Source organism: Empidonax traillii, unplaced genomic scaffold (genome assembly GCF_003031625.1).
Source record: "Empidonax traillii isolate 1590-97213 ecotype Southwest subspecies unplaced genomic scaffold, ASM303162v1 scaffold286:size1162393, whole genome shotgun sequence".
In the NCBI taxonomy this organism is placed as follows: Eukaryota; Metazoa; Chordata; class Aves; order Passeriformes; family Tyrannidae; genus Empidonax; species Empidonax traillii.
The window spans coordinates 447,146-455,024 of NW_020955479.1; the positions used below are offsets into that span (position 1 = coordinate 447,146).

At 42.3% G+C, this 7,879-nt stretch overlaps 1 protein-coding gene across 3 annotated transcripts in view; it reads left to right on the top strand.

Moving 5' to 3' along the window:
• CEP112 (centrosomal protein 112) overlaps positions 1–7,879 on the top strand; it is a 150,020-nt gene that overhangs the window by 57,371 nt on the left and 84,770 nt on the right. The gene's annotated exons all lie outside the window — the stretch shown is intronic.

Below are 7,879 nucleotides of genomic sequence, written 5' to 3' on the forward strand. Positions count from 1 at the left end.
TGTTTGGTTTTTTTGCACCCCCTCCCTTTATTCTTTTTTTTTTTGTTATTTTTTTTCCTACTTTCGAATTACATCCCCGGTTTAGCTCCCAATACCTGGGAAGTGTTTCTGCTGAGTTCATTCTCATGTTTGAAAGAGCACGTGGCCAAGTAATGCATTTGAGTAAAATTTGAGAGGAAAGTTAAGGAATTTGCTGGTTTTTCTGATGTCCATGTCAGTGGAGCACTTGCTGAGAGCACATCTCTCGTGCCAAGTGGTGATACCCCAGCAAAGTGCCTGTGGTGGGGCAGTGCTTCATGCAGGGACTTCCAAGCAGACTCAAGCGCATCCTCACTTCTCTTTCAAGCAGCTTTTCATAAATTGTCATGAATGGAACACTTTCAGTGAACTTAATGTTTGATCTTAACGTTTAAATGACATTAACTTGTCCTTTAAACCAAACCAAACCAATAATAGTCACTATGATGACTGTTCCACCCAAGTTTTGCTATGAATAGTTGCTGAAGTGCTATAACTGAGTGAACATGAAACAAATGAGATACAAGATTAGTAAGAGAGCCAAAGTCTAGGAAATTTGGTTTTCCTAACAGGGGGTGATCACACTATGAAACAACTGACGAGTTACTGTGATAGCAGGTTGGTGTTACCTGATGAGTTATGGCCATGCTTTCTTAAATTAGATGCCAACCTAAATATATAAAATAAGCCTTTTGGTTTGTTTCATCTTTAACTGTGTTTATTCCATTTAAAATAATTATTCATGCTTCCAAAGGAAAGTGGGAAGCTGTTATGTGGTAGCTGAAGAATCTCCCTATATCTCAGGAAATCCTTTCTTGCAACATTTATTGTCGGGGTCTGACTTCTCTAAAACGTGTGGAAAAAAATAATTAGAGTTGTCATCTTGTCCTCTTAAACCAAATAGGAAAGAAAGAGGATGCCTTCAGAAATATTATACTGGACATTTAAAAGAATCACTTTGAAATCTTGCTGAAGATGAGTAAATAGTCTATGCCTTTAAGCTGGGAGCACAACAAAGGTGTGGTTGAGGTTAAATATGCCTTTTAGATTAAAGAAAGAGAGGTAAAGAAGTGCAAAATCAGCGGGTTAAAAGTGAAAAAGCGTGTCTGTAATCTCACCTGCCAGCAGCAAGGACAAGTATCCGAGGTGTGTTGGGAAGTTGTTCATATTTTAGCAGCGTGCCGCAGCAGAGGAAAATACTGAGAGGGAGAATGTGCTTTAGATCTTTCTGTATGTCTTTTATAACTTTGTGGGAGGTAAACTTAAAGAGAAGAGTAGCTTCTCTCAGGTAAAACATTAATTTTGTAATGACAACCATTGTTTTTATACACAAGTGCATGTATTTAAAAGCCAACACCTTGTTCAATATCAAGGTTCCAAGCACAGTCTCATCCTCAGTTGCTTAAAGTAATTCTAAGTGTTATTTAGTTCAACATGTAATGGTTGGTCATCTTTCCTGCTAATTTTTAGCTGTTTAACTTCGTGCCAAGAGATTTCGCCAGTGTTTGGATGATCAAGGCTGTGATGATGTTGTTTTGCTTTTGCCTAAAACTGCAGCGATAATTCCCTGAAATGCTGGAGGTGTGGGGTATTTTTGACCTGGGTGTGTTTTTATCTGGAAGTTTAGGGTATTTTTGACCTGGGTATGTTTTTGTATTTTCCCCTTGAAGATCTACCCAAGCGTATTTAGGTAATAAACATTGTTTAGTTCAGATGTTCAAGAGTTCATCATCAAAACGTTCTGAAGAGTCTTGCAGAGAATTTCCACGTTCTCTCTGGGAAGTCGAGCCAGAAGAATTTGTGTATGACTGAGTGGTGTAAAGGCTGTGACCTCCTGAGAGAAAGGGGGGAAATACAGCATAGGTCAGGAGAAGAGTGAAAAATGGAGATTAAGCACTGACTCCAAGAAACTGCTGTGACTTGGGGATGGGACTTGGAAAGGAAACTCCTCAGGGAAGATAAGTTCTGTCCATGGAAGGAATTTGAGAGTAGCTGTGTAAAGCCAGTGCAAGGGGCTCTAGAGCTGTTGAAGCTGAGAAATGACCTTTAGTCCTGGGGATCAGGAGCAGAAGGAGTCAGTGGGAGGGTTGGTGTGGGCTGGACTTGGCTCTTCCTCCTCATCAGTGCTGTCACGAGTCACAGTGCCTTGTGTCAGTTAAGAGTTCCTGTCACTGCTCTTCCATCCTTCCATCCTGGCTTTCCTTCTGGCCTCCTTCTTCCTTTTCTGTTTTTTTTCTAGCTTCTCTTTTACCAATCTGTCACCCACTCAGGAGAAGAAAATACTTACAAAGACCTGCTTGAAATCTGCTATTCCTCACACACACCGATGTTCCAAGTGTTTCTTAGCTGTACTTTAACCTGTTCAGTTTTATTCAGAGATCCACAATCCATTTTTAATATGCTGGTTTAGTTATGAGGACACTCTTTGTGAAAAGCTTTGTTCCTCTCCTCTTTGTCTGTAGTCTAAGATAATTGAAATACAGTCTGTTCTTGCAAGGAGGCCAAATGAGCACGCTAGTAGAAGCTCTAAATTTTTCATGTCATCAGCAACAAGCTGCATAAATTTCATTTAATAAATTAATCTAGGATGCATAAACGTTTCCTTTGAACCATCCTAACACACAGATGAATGCCTTTTGTGCAGGATATCTGAGGAATAGTTTCTTCAATCAACATCAACTTTTCACTTTATAGCTAAAACTCACAAATGGGAGAAGGAGATGAATTTAACCTCCAAGTGAAGAGTGGGTGGAAACCTTCTCATGGTACCGTTGCTGTTTACAGACTTGTTAACTAGACAGATGGGTATTGGCACAGTCTCCTTCAGGCATCTAACTTTGTGATTCAGAGTTAAAAGCCTGAGCTCCCTGTATAGTCAACAGAATCAACTTGGAGGGGAGGAGGGAGAGGGGAGCCGATTCCAGGAACACAAACGGGTGCCTGCAGTAAATAGCGAGCGAGGCGGCCAACGGCTCTGAAGTCGCTTCTCAGTGTTCAAAGAAGGTCCTTGGATAAACTCTGAATCCCTAAACAAAGGCTGTGTACAGTAAATTCTGTAGCAGAGCCTGCTACAAAGAGGCCCTTGCAGTGACTCAGGGCCTGTTGGTTTGTAAGGAGCGTCCCTGTTTGTTCGGGGATGGGACCTCCTCGTGGTGATGCTGGTGCCAAGTGGGATTTAATCACAGGGATGCAGCTTCATTTCCAGTACATTGTGGCCTTACAGGGAGACTGGAGAGGGGTTTTTTTGCAAGGACATATAATGGCAGGACAAGGAGGAATGACTTGAAGCTGAAGGGAGGGTGGATTTAGATTAGATACTAAGAAGAAATTTTTTTACTATAAGAATGGTGAGGCCCTGGCACAGGTTGCCCTGAAAAGCTGTGGCTACCCCATCCCTGGAAGTGTCCAAGGCCAGGTTGGAGGGGGTTTGGAGCAACCTGGGCTGGTGGGAGGTGTCCCTGCCCATGGCAGGGAGTTGGAACTGGATGAGCATGAAAGGTTCCTTCCAACCCAAACCCACTCTATGATTCCTTGATTTTATAAAAAATTAGCTTGTGCCGGGAAGATTGGGAAGATAGGGTTGAGATGGTATTTGTGTTGCCCGTACTTTAAAAATATTAGGATTCTTAGGGGCCTTTGTAGGGAAAAATGTACAGATCAGGTATGTAATTTTATATAAATAGTCAGACCACTCAAGTGTATTGTTGTAAGATAAATCAAATTGCAGCCTAGGCAAAGACCAGCTTGTTTCTTAGTTTGCAGTTGAAGTAGAATTATTAGGGGTTGATGGAAAGGTGTAAGTAAAACAGGAAGCCCAGGCGTGCCAGTTAAATTATTGCAGCCTCCAATGAAATAGAAAGTCAATGCCTTTGCTCTGCATGTGCATTACCCCACGTGCAGTTGCTGCTTCAGTGGCAATGTGTGGTTCTACACAGATTATTTTTCACTGTCCCGTGTGCCCTTGGCTTGTTATAACCCTTATATCTTGAGAGTACTTTGTGTTCCAAATTGCAGGAAAAATCTGGAGAACCCTGTGTACATTTTAAATCCGTTTAATTTACCTGTTCCAAAGGAGTTCTGGTAAAAAGAGTTGTGGTTTCCTCCCTTGCCTTGCAGTGAAGATTCCTCTTTTCTGCCCAAAGTTATGCTAAGGCAGAGCCCAGCATGATTAATACTCGCTCCTCCAGCCTGCTAGATCAGATTACTTTTAGAAGGAGTATTTGTGGAGATGGATAATCCCCATATCCTCACGAAACATGCACGTTTATTTATAGGCTTAGGAGCCAGAAAATGCCTGATTTTTCTGGAGTTGTTATTTGGGGACAGGTCATGGCCGGTTTTGAGCAGGGTAGTGATGGAGACACCTGATTTATAAACACTCTTAACTGCTTTTAAGATAGAAATACTGCAAATACATGTGCTGTAGGCCTCCTGCAGAGTGAGTTTAGCTCAGTTCTTTGCCATGACATGTGTAATACCTTGGTGGCTTCTCCAGCCCTCAGAAGTTCAGCCTTGCCAAAACAGCGCTTGTAAAACCATCCTGCCATGCAAAACTCTGTTTTATATAGGTGTTACTTAAAATATTTCTGGAATTGCGAACATAAATTTACATGAATTTTCATACTTTGGTGTCAAATATTTATTGTAGCAGTTACATTTTTCAAAGGGGTAGTGAGCTAACTAATTTCCTCTCCCTCCTTTGGGGACTCTAAAAGGAATTTCAAAGGCGTACTTGTTCTTGAGAACAAGTTGAAATTGTTCTAAAATTGAAAAACCTAAACTTAGTGTGTGATGTAAAAGCAAAAACTGGAGAGTGGAAGGTCTTTCTATATTAGGGACTTTTAAAAAGGTATTTGCTGACGTTGATTATATGAAAAGTATTTGGCATCTGAAAATATCTCCTGCAGTCAGCAGGCTGTTTATGGTTGGTCTTTGTTCTTCAGATGTGCTAAGAGCGTTTCACTTTGGGTCTTTGGATTGTCTCTTGTTTTAGCAGCTTGTCCTGAAGCACCTCCCCATTGAGTGCAGTTCATCAGCTGGGGTTGTCGGTGCCCTGGGCATGAACCACGTTGCCAAATTTGTTTGGCATCTTGTCTGTGTGTGTGAGGGAATAACAAGAGACTGTCACAGTTCCTGGATTAATCTTTTTTTAGCTTTTGTTAAGAATTTTGTTTTCTTTTTAAAATTCTTTTCTCTGCAAGGGCAAGGAAATACTGTTAGGTTTCAGTTAAAAGCTGAATTTAAAAGAAATTGTGTGATTCAAAGCTAAGTTTAAAATAAACAGTGTCATTTTGACAGCAACTTAGTAAATCAACTGCTGGCCATTGCCTTGAACATGATTTTATCATACGGGTGTGGAAAGAACAAAAATATGAAGAATTGACATGAGATCATAATTTCAAATACTTGTTACTTGATAACAACCATTTTCCGTGGTAAGAAAAAGCTGTGTCAGGTCAGACAGTCCTGCTTGGTGTTGTGTCCAGGCCATGGCTGGAGACAGGAGCAGATGCACAGAGGAGGGAAGGAGAGATTTTCATCTTTGGGGAGGACAAGATGAGGAAACATCCAAGGCACAATGGATGCGATGTGATTATGGTAATGGGGCACACCCGATTATTTAATGAATGTTTCTTTTCAGCATCGCCCCCTAATTCCCATTGTGAATCCCGTGTTGCTTGTCTGGCTGAAGTGTGTGGGACCTGCAAGTGTCTGTCTTCTGGACACTCAGACACTGGGTTGGAGCAGACGTTTTAATGGGATCTGATGAAGCACTCAGCATCAAGGGGTACACGCGGAAAGATCTCAACACAATACAACTTTTAAAGGAGGTGGTTTTGTTATATCATTCATGAAGGCGTTCTCACCTCAAAGAGAAGGCAGAATCCATCTGCTTTATGAAGAATTAATACAGTTTTCTTGCAGCTTCCTGTGATGAAGAAGTCCTGTTGTGGCTGAAAAGCAGGATGGATTTTCTTTTTTACCTTTTGCTGGTATACACTAAATTTTTCCCTTTAAAAAAAACAACCCAAAGGCAATACAAGAATGGGAGAGGAAGGGGTGGAAGAGAAGCCGTGGTGCTTGGCAGCAGTTCTGAGGAGAGCAGGAGCTTCAGGGAGGGCTCACCAGTGCAGTCGAATGGCTCAGTTATTTCATGTTATTTGTACAGGAAAGCAGGTTTTTGCTGGTTCTGAATGTGAAGTCCTTCATTAGGGAAGATGGATTTGGAGGTCTTTGAGGGATGAAAATGCTGTGGTCCTTATCCTTTTTCTCCTTTCCTGTCTCTCCACCTCTGCTCCCTACCAGAAACTTTATTAAAAAATCAAAGAAACAAAACAAAACAAATCAAACTGGGGGGAATAGTTTTATTGAAGTGGGGAGGTGGATTTTTTTACTTCAACAAATTTGCCTGTTGTAAAACACCTCCCCTCATGGTGCCATCCTTTCTCTTCCCACATAGCACCTAGGGGGGACACCCCTCCTGCATACAGAAGGACCTGTCCCTTTTGCTCATTCAACCACTTCAATTCCAAAATGTTGTGTCTTTAATATAAATACTATAAGTGAAGAGATTACTTAGTGAAACTGTTTACTTTGGTCAGTGTGGTAGACACGTGTAACTGGTTGGAGAAGCAGGATCTGTCTCCTGCCCTCTCTGGGTCACATTCCCTGCCTTCTGTTAAAAAGGTGAAAACCTCAATAATTGAAGTTCCCCTCAGCAAACTTCCTTATCCCAAACCTACATGGCACAACCAGCTGAAAACCCAGTAATTAAGAAAATAAAATGTATGAAGAAAACGGCCTCTCCTCTTGACACGATTGCTTTTTAATTGGGCCTGTTCTATGAAAAAAAAACACTAAATGCTTTTCCCCTAAATCAAGAAAAGGCTTTACAGTTATTTTAGGGAGCAACAGTTCTTTCTCTTGGGCACACCAAGGCCACCGCCAGCATCCCAAAGAAATCAGTTTTTTAGAGAAACCTTGGGCAAAAACCTGGCATAGAGAACTTTGTTGAAGATCCCAGGCCCGATATGTACAGTGTGTGTCCTCCTGGGGGGTTAAACCCCATGGGGGCTTCAGACATGTCTTAATGAGCTCTTTAGTGTTATTAAATAATGTAGATATGTAAAACCGTGAAATATTGCATCTGTTCTCCACGCTCCGTTTTCGGGAGGACGCTCCCGGCCGCAGCACGGATGACGCGTGTTCCTTTTAGACTTAAGATATGCTGATCAGCATTTTGAAAAGATGCCTCTTTTATTTTAATTTATTTTAACTTCGAGTTTTCACCCCGGAAGCCAGGAGAAGAGCTGATATCATTCCAGAATTGACTGCTACAGCTTTAAGATAAGGTGCCGGGCGCTCTCGGCGCACACACAGCGGCTCCTCCCGTTCGCTCCTCTTTTTCCCCCATTCTCATGCTGAAAATACCATATTCGCCATACGAGATTTTTTTTTATTATTATTTCTTTTTTTCCTTTTTTTTTCCCCCCTTACATCCCTCCCCCCCCACACACCACCCCTTCCCCTCCTCCTTCCTTCTCCGAAATCCACCAAAACTGAAGAAAAATCCAAGTGACTGTTCTTAGCAGCTGTGTGGCCCGGAGTTCAGTGGGGAAGCGGCTTCCTGCCGTCCCTATTCATCACCTGCTTCAAAGGCGGGCTGGCTGCTCCAGTGTGCAGGCCAGGTAGGGTGCCATTGTGCGCAGGCGGGAGGATTAGTATCAAAGCTGCGGCAACCAGGCCCTTGGTCTCGGGCTGCCATTCAGGCAAGCGGGGAGAGGCAAAGAGTGGCCAAGGTCACAGCATCCAGTGTGGTGCGGACTGGGAACGGATCCTGAGAATAGAGGGCTTCTTATGA